Raw genomic sequence first — 12,128 nt, forward strand, 5'->3', positions numbered from 1 at the left:
AAGCAAGCTAAATCGTGATGAACATGGGCTTTTAAAATGCCTGTATTAGTGAAGAACTCATCACATTGTGTTTGTGCAGTAAAATTGACATAGCCTCTTTCTATCAACAGTATTATCTACATCATGTTATTCCACTAAATCTTTTGTGAAGGCTCCATAAAGAGTCTGTCATTTAAATAGGCACTGGATGCCTCTTGCCCGATTCTCTGACCTCGTGAAGGTCACTGTCAGTCTTTGTAGTAAAACTTTATGGGATGAAAGAATCCCCAACTGAGTGGAGACCTTGGTCTGTAATTGCTTGATACCCTTCTGCTTAATACAAGAGAAAGAGAGAGACACTGAGGCTCAGACTGTAAAAGAGTCTCATCTCAGATATTCACAGATGAGATTGAGTGACACGGAGTTGAATATTCCAGATGATGCAGTCGGATGCACCAATCACACTCATCCTCCATTGTTTTTTTTGTTTTTTTGTGTTGCCACAGAAGGGATGAGAATGCGAGGGGCTTTTGTTGTCTCCACACTCATCACTGGTCTGTTCTTTATGATCCCAATGTCCCTAGTTTATTCTACACAGAACCCGCGATTGTCTGCGGAAACAAAACCTCGCTCCCAAGTGATCGCTTTCATTGAACCGCGGACACTGTATGAAAATATGTACTCCTGTATTCCGGCATGGGAAAGGGCAGCCGTCAACAATACCTTTGCCTTTTTCAATTCGCAGCGCACATCAAAAGACGACGTGGTAAAAAATGCAGCATAGTTGCCAAGGACTTCCCAATGATTCCACTTTTTTTTTTTGTCTTTTATTGTGGCTTTTGTGTCCTCTTCATAAAGAATAACAATGGCTTATTGTCTCTGTCTCTCAGGCAGGGACTATCAGAGGAAGAGTAATAGGACGTACAGGTTGGGGCATATGCTGGCGCAGACATTGCCCCTAAACTTCCTCTCCATCATTCTCTCCATTTACCCACCGCTGAGGCACATCTGGGTCCAGGTGGCATCCGTACATGTTGTCAGCATGTTGTGGTAACTGCCTTAATGGCTTGAGTCATTCTAACTGACAAGATGGGAAAACAGACATGGCAGAGACCCACTCAGCCTCTTTATCTTGTGTTTACCCACCACTGTTCCACTGATAACAAAGAGCCCCATACCTCCATGGCCTGCAAAAACCCTGGCTTGGTGAGGTTAAGGTCTTCTGGGTTTCCATAAAACAAACTGAACAGAGCGCTTTTCTGCTCTGCAGTGGTCAAATTATGTGAAGATATACAAGACTAAAAATGAACTGTAAGCAAGTTTATGTATCTTCTGAGTGAAACAAGTCTGTCGAAGTAAAATAGCAATTAAATTACCACTTATGTGAATATATTAGTCTAAAGAAACCTTTGCTGGCCAAGATGAAACTCTTCTTGTCCATAACTGCTGTTTTTAACTGTCACTGTGTTTTCTGATGATCAATTCTGTCTCAAATACCACAAATTCCTGATGTTATAGGTCAATGAACTAGGTGGGATTACATATATATTTTCAATAAGTAGCATTTGTATTCAATATTGAATAGAGAGGGTGACACTAGATGAGACTACGAGCATTTCTGCTTGTGTGCCGAACACTTTGAATAACCCGCACAAACCTTGAAACTCAAAGACTTCTTGATAAATGATAGAAATGTGAGGGTCAAATGGATGAATGCTGTGGTCAGCACTGCAGCAAGAAACGACCAATCATCAGGCTGTGTTGTGTTGGGTTCCTGTCTCTAGAACAAACCCATCAGTGGTGACGGGCATGCCCTTTCATCCATAATAGTTGAGTTGGCACAGAATCTGTGCCTACCAAGAATGTTTTTCAGAACAATCAGGGAAATACATATTTGAGAGTGGATCTGTATATATATATATTTCATATGTGGATCTCATGTACAACCCTAGTGAGGATTAAGCGGTGTATAGATAATGGATGGATGGATCTCATGTACACTCTTGTGTTAGTTTGATGGTAATTTTTCTGTGGTTGCTTTTGTGGTTCTGGCTCTAGAAGATAGTGTCCCATTCGTAATCCAACCTACAAAGCTCTAATTAGCTCAGTAATTGTATTTGTCCTACTGGAGATTGTTTTCAGTGGATATGAATACAACAATTCAAATATCTAAAAGCTTTGGTGACAAGATGTACCTTTTCTTCTGATTGGACCAACACAATAGCAACAGAAATGGGTATTTCTACCTCTTAACATTCATTTTTACTGCAGAGTAACTATTTCACGGGATTTAAGATTTTTTTTCTAACAGCTATTAATTTGCTATGGTTTGATTTAGCCTTGAGTTAATGTAGTTATACAATTCAGTCTGCATGTTTTGCAGTCATGTGCTGTACAATCTGCTGTAGTTTTGCTAATGTTTTAATGAAGGAATGGTTTTGCATAAATTAGTCCTGATAAATGGCCTCGAACATTTTTAAAAATTCGATATATTCATTGATTTATGCATTTACTTGAGATCAAGAAGGAACACATATGGAATAAATGGTGTTACTAGACATTAAATAAAATGTTTTATACAGATAATTCCGAAGTATAAGCTTTGAAATTTTAGTTAGAGGTAGAGGTGCCAATCTTGGTAAAGATGTTTCTGTCATGTCTGATATCGTAGCCACTGTTTTGGGCTGTTGACTGATTGCTAGAAGTTGTTAAAAAGTGAACTCCAGGAGGAAATGGATTTGTAGTTTCATGTTGGTGTCCATTTTCAAGAACTTTTCACCAAACCTACACAGCTTCGGAGCCACACTTACCAGCAGCCCTCCAACAAGTTAACAGCACATCGCCCTTAGGCAGTGAAGTGACCTTAACTGTGGGTCAAATGCTGTTTGGTTGTAAAGTTGGTTTGAACCGGAAAGGGTAATGGGTTGTCTCGGTATGATGAACACTGCATGCTTTTAAAAGCACTGCTTGTGACTGCCGGTGCAATCACTCTCCGATGTTGATCCATTATTTTTATCATTCAGTTTCTCTCCACTCTTCTGCTTTTTTCATGGCAGGCCCCAAGCAAAAAAGAAGAACAAACATGAGACACAACTAGCTTACATTTTCACTTATTCCACATATTTTTCACACTGCCCCACCAGTCACAACAGAAACATGTAGATGTAGCATGCACAGTAGCATGCTGGAGACTTAAGAATGACATGTGAGGGTACAGACCACGTTTACAATTAAAAACATTAGTGCCATTTGCTTTCTGTTACTTCGTAATAACAGCAGAGCTAATACCACAATCAGGAGAAGGCTTTTAGTCGTGGTGTATTAACCTGCTTAATAGTGATCGTTGCTGCATTTGTTAAATTTACCAGCTGCTAACAAGTGAGCCAAAAAGTTATTCTCAACGGGACTTAGACACAACTCGTACCTGCTTTGAGCCGACATGTTCGGCATACAAAAGAGTATGCATTAGATCTTTATACATCTAATATGTGCAATCTCTGAAATAAAGGATTAAAGTTAACTCTAGATGAATCCTAATGAGACGGACTCCCAAGATGAACTCAAGAATTTTTAATTGACAGCGCAGTCAGCTTGCTTCTCGCAGACACACGCACACATCTAATAAACTGTCCCTTGCTTCCGCTGATCTTTGTTGCATAAGAGCTCTTAGGTACGTTCTTAAAAGAGTTTATTTTTGTAACAAAAAGTTGGGGATTAGTCCTTGTTTGGATGACATGTGGATATGATATGACCCAGAGGAGTTAGGGATATTATCTGGATAGGGGAAGGACTGCGAACCACCATAAGTCATAGTGAGACATGCACTTATGTTTAATTAACGCAGAGTTCAAGAACCGCTGCCTTCATCCGTTACAGAGACGGGCAGACGGAAGCTCCTTTAATTGGGGATGAGGGAAAAAAAGAAAAAAAAATACAATTGAGCTGAATAGATGGGTCATGCATTAAGGTCAACATTTTTCATAGAAACCTCCAATCCTCTCTCCCGTACAGCATGATTAACTTCGTCACAGCTTCATTTTCCATTTGCGCGCGATGAGATAATGAGTTTAGAGTTGAAGCTATAATTCATGAATTCTTAATTTCCGCTTCAGTCCAAAACAAGGTATTTTCTCAATTTGTTAATGCTGGAAATTACTCAGGCCAGTGATGTGGACGTTGATGTGACCTGAGGATGGACGAGGTGACTCAGGTAATCAAAGAGCTATTGTGGATTCCTTTTGTTATTTCAGAGCATTTTTTAGTGTTTTATTGTCACACAGCCAGATTGAATCTACAAAAATACACATTAAATGTGGAAACTGTTAATTGGCCCCAACAAACACATTTCTTAAGCTCAATTGCTCGTATTAATCTAAGCTAATTATAGTGTTTATTTTGTCAATAAAAGCAATAACAAAAACTTCTGTTTTTGTTCACTAAAATTAACAGTATTCTTTAGATTTTTCACAAGTTTTGGAAATCCTGGAAGTTTTTGCATTCCATTTCCAGCCCTGGAAAACTGGGAATTGAAGGAAAATAATAAAACATCCTACAAACCACTGAGTTGTCCTAGAAAATGATTTTGACATTGTCGTCTTTAGCTGAAAGCAAACTGTGAGATCTCTACAACAGCTGGCAGCTGAAATGATGTTCAGGGACTAGATGAAGTTGGAACGGCAGGAGGACAGTGTCCTGGGCTTTTGAATGCACCCTGATACATGTCAGGCCAGTGAAGACAGCGTGACATTCCTGAATAACAACAACAAAGTCAGACAAAAATCACCACTGAAATTTAGTCAGATAAGCATGAAGTCTGACATTAGCAACTGCAGGCTGGTAACAAATCTTACTATTAAACTTGTTAATCAGCCACCGCTTCATCTCTTGCAGGACTGTTGTTTTCTCCACAAACTTTTTGACAGCATCATTTTGGTGAGCTCGCTAATAATACATGACATGTTTACTGACTGGTTTTACACACAGATGTGTCAGGAGTGTGTGAGTTCTGCATTATAGTTGGAGTTTAATAAATCAGAATGTGTGCGTGTTTGCATGTGTATGCAATTGTAAGCATCTTTCCTATTTAATAGTTAGGTGGAATCTTTATTCTACTCATTGTTATTAATGCGTGTAAAAGTGTAAAAAATGAACAGATTCACTATTTTTGCTCTTGTTAGTCTACTGTTGTTACTGTATCTCATAACTTAGTGTTGGAGATAAACTTGCAGGTTATTGTGAGTCTGTAGTAATTTTATTGTTTTGATTTTTCATATTATAGCCAGTTAAAGCTTTAACCTTGCATGAAACCCAGCTTCGTCAAAATGTTAATTTATTTAGGAAACAAAAAAGTCGTGTTCATCTTGACTGTAGGGTAGTTTTTATCTAGACTTGGTAGACTGTGGGCTGGATGGGTAAAAGAAAAAGATATGTAAATATGGTGTTTATTTTTATTTCTTTTTTTTTTATTTTCACAAATGGAACAGACTTCACAGATATTAAACAGTGTTTTAAATCGTTAGTGGAGTTTACTAATCACATCAACTTGAGGCTGATGGGTGTAAATGTGTGTTGTTGTTTTTTTTTTTAAAGATAATAATCGGATAAGTAGTTAGATAAGTGAGATAGATGGAATCTGGTTTGTAGTGTTACAAAAGTGACTCTCTTTAAACCTGCGAGATCACTATAATAACTTATGCTGCTCCAGATAAGGTTCTGTTCAGAATTTGGGATTTAAATCGGCTCGAAGGAGTGTCTCCTTTTTTGCCAGTTGATTTTCCGACAATTTTCCATCAGTGATAAAGATTCTCAGCTGAATGAATTCATTATATCTGCAACTCTGTCTAGCTGGAGTTAGTAATATAGTTACGGAAGTTAGTAATTCCACTGAGCAACGCTGTGAAGTTACTTTAGTTCAATCTTTGTGCATTTTATTGCCACTGTGTTGCGGCGATGTCAGGCTTGTTTCAAAGTTCACCCCTCTGGTCTCAGTGTGATCTGGATAGAGAAAATGTTTTCAAGTCTAAAATAATAGTTCTACAAATGTGAACGTGGGTTTTAAACAGGCTTTAACTGGGATATGTTAACACTCTTTGAGAGCAATAAGTGGATCAAAAAACAGAGCTATAGTTATATTGTTGAAAATTGTGCTGTTTGCATTGTTAGAGATGAGAAGACTTGTGGTTTTTGTAGTAGTAAGACAGTAAATACGATTCAAAAGGGGGGTAAAAAGGATTTCGGTAAGCCCTACAGTCAGCAGTTGTCCTCTAATTGTAAAACCTATCAGTGCTCTACAGACATTGCAGGTAATAAATGTAAAGAAAGAGTGTTTAGTTTTTATTTATCAAGGAAGTACAGTAAATCTCCTCAATACACCTGCACTGCACTGGTTTTGGATTGGACATCTGTGTATTTAGGCTGTTTCAGTGTCTTCATGTAATCCCAGACTGCTGACCCAGAGTGACTCCATGATGTTGAGATCAGGGCTTTATGAATCACTGACCATCTGTTGCAGGAACTTCTTGTGGCTGAAGATTGTTCTTTGTGACGCCGGCTGGATGTTTGAGCACGTTGTCCAGCTGCAGAATACATTTTGGGTCTAATCAAACGCTTCCTGATGGTGTTTCATAATGAACAGACATCCTAAATGTTGTTAGTCTCGGTAGTCGTCCCCTTTGGTTATACAAACTTCATGTCACAGAAAATGTCCTGGAAAATTGTTTCTGAGAAAGAATGGGAATCCTGTTTGTGAAACGATTAACACTAAAACTAAATGAAAATCTATCTTTTTCCCAACAGACATTTTGAGAAAAAGCATGGGCGGAATTAATAACATTAACAAATGCTCAGTTCCATTAAATGTCCCAGTAAGCCATGGCAGTTAACCAGCATGCACAATAGCAGGACCTCGGCTAAGTTGAATGCAGCCTTCATTAGTACGCCTGTGCTTTTTTTTTTTCTTTTGCTCTGAAAAAAAAAAATCTACTTTGCACCAAAATGAACACAGGTTACAGTGAATTACCACAATATCCAATATTTCAAAAAAGATATTGTCATTGATTTTTTTTTAAAGCACTTTTAGAAAACATCATAAAACTGCTTGACAGCCCAATTTGCTGTAAATGTATATTAGTTTCACTCATATCCATACACTCTGCAGAAGCAGTAAAAATGAATCTTGTGTCCAACTGTTTCCTTGATGAGTTGGTGAAGAAATGTAAAATTATATCCCCAAATGAACTTTCTAAAACAAGTTTAGGTCGGGGGAAAAAAATGTATATTACCCAAATAATTAGAGATTAAGTAAAAACATGAGGCCCCTGCACAGCCCTTGTTTTAACTTGTCATCTCTGATTTACTCTTGCAGATGGAATATTAAGTATGTTCTTTTAAACACGAGAGGGGGAAAAAACAGTAGAGAAAGGGAATTAATCCGCTTGGCTTTATTTTGATAATGTTTTAGAGCTACGCCTGCCCAAATCCATCGGCAGAGCTGTTCTACTTTCTCTTCCACAGACGAGCCAATTCTTAATCCCAATTCATCTAATTGTACCTCAGAGTGCTAATAAATATTGTTATGAATTATTCAGGCTCTGAGTGGGCTGATGACACAGAAACGGGTGCAGTGAGCAGAATTCAAAGCACTTCAGATTGGAAATGGGAAAGTGCACTAAATTCTCTCAGAATTTGAATTAATGAAAGTTACATGGAAAATGAATAGTGTAGGGACCTTCTCCACATGATTATTGTACTAATGGGAATGTTAGTGCAACTGTCCAAAGCAAAATACTGCCAGTTCATAGAATGCAAGCTGATATAAAAAGGTAAGTGGCATTAAACCATCATGTTGTTAATGATAATAAACACCTCTGCATTAATATGCCTATTATACATGAAAGTTTGCGCGCTCAACAACTAACTGACATCGTCTGAACCCAGCATTTTGCCTCAGTGCTTATGTCACAGAAAAATGGCTCAATAATCTATTCATGCCGCACCTGGCAGTCCTTTTTATGTCGTTTAAGTGCTGCTTTTAATGCATTCATCTCTTAATTTGCCACCCAGATACTGTATGTTTTCAAATGTCATCCATGTTCTGCACAGCTGGGGGTTTTACAACTCGCTTCATGGCTGCGGGTCCACAGGGAGCAACCGGGGATTAGGCTCTGTGGCAGCATTGCGCCGAGCCTGTCTCGTCGCGGTACTGTTCCACTACTGAGCTCCACTAATGGCCATGGCTCAGACCAGGCCTCATTAAGGCAAACTGACACCAGGAAACGGGGGCTCGCGGTAGGCGTGATTAGATTAAAAGTTCAGACAAGCCTTTGGTCTGTGTAATTTGTGGGGCTTCGGTGATACACAAATAAACAAAATGCAAGAGCACTTTAGAAACAGCCCCCTTAATTAGCTCATTGAGACTTGGGTAAGCAATATCAACACCATGGCCTTGGGCTCTGGAAGTAGCTGCTCGTGGAATACAGGAGAAACGGATGGTTGGGGTGAAGGGAAATGAGGGGCAGAAGAATTATCCGCTATATAGTCGTGTTTCTATGAGTGTTATTTTTCGGCTACAGAAGCAGGCTGGAGGTCATTGGAAGCAGCAGCTCAGGTCCAAGCCGCTGATTTGGGGCTGGAATTAAAATGTTCCACAGCTGTTTGGCTGGTCTCTGTACCTTGACTAATGAGTTGTGGAACAGGCTGATATCTCGCCAGTCGGTGACATCCTCACTCCGACCAGTCAACTGTTTCAAAGTGTTTTCTGACTAAAATACCACCTGCCCCACTCAGCTGTTGCTACAAACAGCTGCCTTCCCAACATGTGGACCGCAGTGTGCACCGTGTGCAGACTTTACTTTTTACAATCACAAGGCTTTTCCATACTTGACATCAGATGCAGCCGTGCTCTTCGCACCTTTTTTTCTTTTTCTTTTTCTTTTTTTTTCCTGCTATTTTCTATTCACACCCCAGTTTTCAAGCTTAAAGAGCAAGAAGAAAGAAAATTTAGTGATGAAAGACACTTTAATTACCAAGGGCTGTGAAACACCACTACACCTCCTGCTGATGATACGTCTCTACATGACTTTGCAAAGACTTTGATAAGCTTTATTAAACTAAATTTGTTAATGATTCCAAAAATCTTACTTTTAATAAGTCGTGTTGCTCCCTAAAGTAATTGCTTTGACCCCGCTTGCACTTTTGGGCCAGTAGAAAGGTGTAATTGATAAGTGGTGACAAAAAGTTTTACATTGTATTTGCACTCACAAAAACTTTAACGTGGTCTGTTGAATTTTAATATATCATGAATACTATCCAGAAGAAAAAAAAAATCTAAACTGCAGCAAGTGAAACAGTTGGAAAAACTAAGTTTGCTGTTGAGCATTTTTGTAGTCGTCCAAAACTAATCCTGAAAAACACTCGTGGTGTTTTTCTTGCCACATTGTAGAAAGTAAAGTTCTGATTCAGTATCAGTATTTTGCAGATAAACAATTGTGCAGGTATCTTGTTTTTTTTTTTTTCCACAACAAACAACAGGGCAACATTAGATTTATTCCTAAATGTACTGGCTGCAGTAAATTAACAGTATTTAAACACAGTTTCTAGGGATCTTTATGCAAGCTAAATCTGATCAAAATAGATATGTTTTTCAGCCTTTTTTTTTTTTCTATCCCACAAATAAATCAAGAATGAGATCCAGCAGTTGCTAAGCATCAACACCGAGGTGCATAAACAGAATCAGGAAAAAAAAAACCCAGATAACATGACCCCACGCAATCAAATAAACACGATGCAACTTGTCAATGTCATGTCATTTCTTAAATTTGTAAACCTGAAAACAACCACAACTTTGAGTTAAAAACCTGCAATCAAAAGAACCAAAAGGCATGCGGCGACGGTGCCGCTTTTGGCTACGGAGAAAGGACGAAATGAAAATCAAAATAAATGAAACAAACAAACAAAAAAAAGAAACAACCTTGAATGTCAGCAGCAGCCTGTAGAAGTCAAACGCCCATCCAATTAATTTTGTCTGGTGCCAACACTGATTGGACCCCTGTCTGATGGGCCGAAGTGGGTTTGAGCAGCGTTTCTGGTCCTAGATGTTTTGATGTCAGTTTGTTTTTTTGGTGTGTTTGATGACAGTGATGCTGGTCGAGCAAGTAAAACAGGCAATAAAGTGTCGGCACTATAAACTAAGCTGATCATCACTATCTACGCATGTGTTTTTATTGTTTTTTTTTATTATTATTATTCTATGGCATGTCTACTTCTTTAACGCCTTTGATAAAGTATAGTAATATGTTTCTTCTGTTGGGAGCACAGTCAGTAAACATTATTATAGAAGCAGCGTGATAACTAATCTGATTGATGGATCATGCATGAGTAATGGTGACACATAAGTGATGGATAGTGTTAATATCATCTTTGAAAACATTTTTTTTCCCCCCTCTTTCTCAAAAAAAAAAAAAAAAAGACAGCTAAACTTATTTTCCATCCACCAGTTAACTTCCATTTATCATCGCATTTGTCAAAATATGTGCTCTCGATGTATTTTTACCTCTTTTCTCACTCTCTCCGGTCGATAAAGTTTCCCGTGTGGTGATTTGCAGCCGATAGGTAATCAGATTAAAGTGACTTTCCAAACCTTTAATATTCAGGCTTTGAAATTGTCATTTCAGGCCAGCTGTCAGGGAGAAGAGAAGGGAAGGGAGGCAGCTCAAGCAGTTCTGCCAGGTTGTTTATGTGTGTGTGTGTGTGTGTGCGTTGTCATGGCTGCACCACTGCAGTATGTCAGGTGATGGAGAAAGTTGGTGCATTCTTAATAGGAGGAGGTGCTGTTTCTGCTTTCTTATTGCCTTAAATGGTCAGTGAAGTTTTTGAGTTTGCAGCTTCTGGTTCGTATTTTTAAAAAATGCCCACATTCAGGGATGTACAGTATTTTAAGCAGTGCAGTAACATCCACGTGCAACGTATTATTAGTGATTTTGTGTGGAATTGTTAAGCACCAAATGATCCCAGTGTGTTCTTAGAAACGGATTTCAACAAAAAAACAACTTTGTTTTATTTTTCAGTAGACAGCACAGTCCTATAGAAAACCTTCATCACAGCAGGAAAAACAAATCACGTAATTGAAATGAAACCCTGAAAGCAAGCGATGGTACAATTTATGAATGGAAATATGGGAAATATAAAGCAGAACTAACAGCGAGTCTTTGCTTCGCATAGAATATCAGCTGTCTGGAGCAACCTTATCAGGCCTCAAAACCAGGTTGTTCTTTTGTGGGATCAAAGCCATCTCCGCTGCCAGCAAACCCCTTCTGACCTTAGATTTATAACATTATGTAAATCATAATGTACCAGGTAATGGTCATTTTGAGTCACGACTTTAAAAATGTGTCTTGTAGTGAAAGTATGTCACAAAAGTTTAAAAGAATTTTTTGTAACTGTCAAATCTAACTTAACCCTTAGAGCCCTGACGGATGCGTTTTGTGTCCAGATTTACAAGATTTTCTTGCAACATATGAAGTTAACCTGCATGGACTGACCTTTCCAACAACGACAGCTGCTCATCTGTATGATAAAGTGTGATTTAAAAATGGCCCTTTATTGTTTTTAGTTTGATAATAGTTACAGCCTATATAACAGTACAGCTGTGTGTCCAAATGCACACCAATTACTCATGAACTCACTGTATAGATATGGTAATATGAAGGTATGGTAAAGTCTATGAAATCCAATAATTGCATGTTCATATACAGCAAGAAGGAGCAGAACCTATGTAATTATGCTTGATAGGCAACATATGTGTGCATATCTAAGTAAGACCATTATGAAAAGAGATCAAACTTCTACAAAGTGATATCTTTACTGATTTCTTCATCCGTTTTCTCTCGTCCGCTTCTTGGCTGACTCTAGGTCCGTATCATTTCATAACGTGGGAGTGACCCATATTCAAATAAACAGCAGAACTTACCCTTTCCAACTTGTTTTCCTGTGCACAAAAGAGTAATCTGCTGACATTGCATTCCTTTGTAGGAAAAAATAATGACAAAACTTGCTTTTCTTTGACAAACACTTGTCTGGTTTGCCAGCCTTATAGATAAGCTTCTGTATGTGAACAATTCAGTGAAAATAAGGACATTTATTTCGTTTAGGTA

The sequence above is a fragment of the Stegastes partitus genome, unplaced genomic scaffold (assembly GCF_000690725.1).
Source record: "Stegastes partitus isolate 25-593 unplaced genomic scaffold, Stegastes_partitus-1.0.2 Scaffold195, whole genome shotgun sequence".
NCBI classification, from domain to species: Eukaryota; Metazoa; Chordata; class Actinopteri; family Pomacentridae; genus Stegastes; species Stegastes partitus.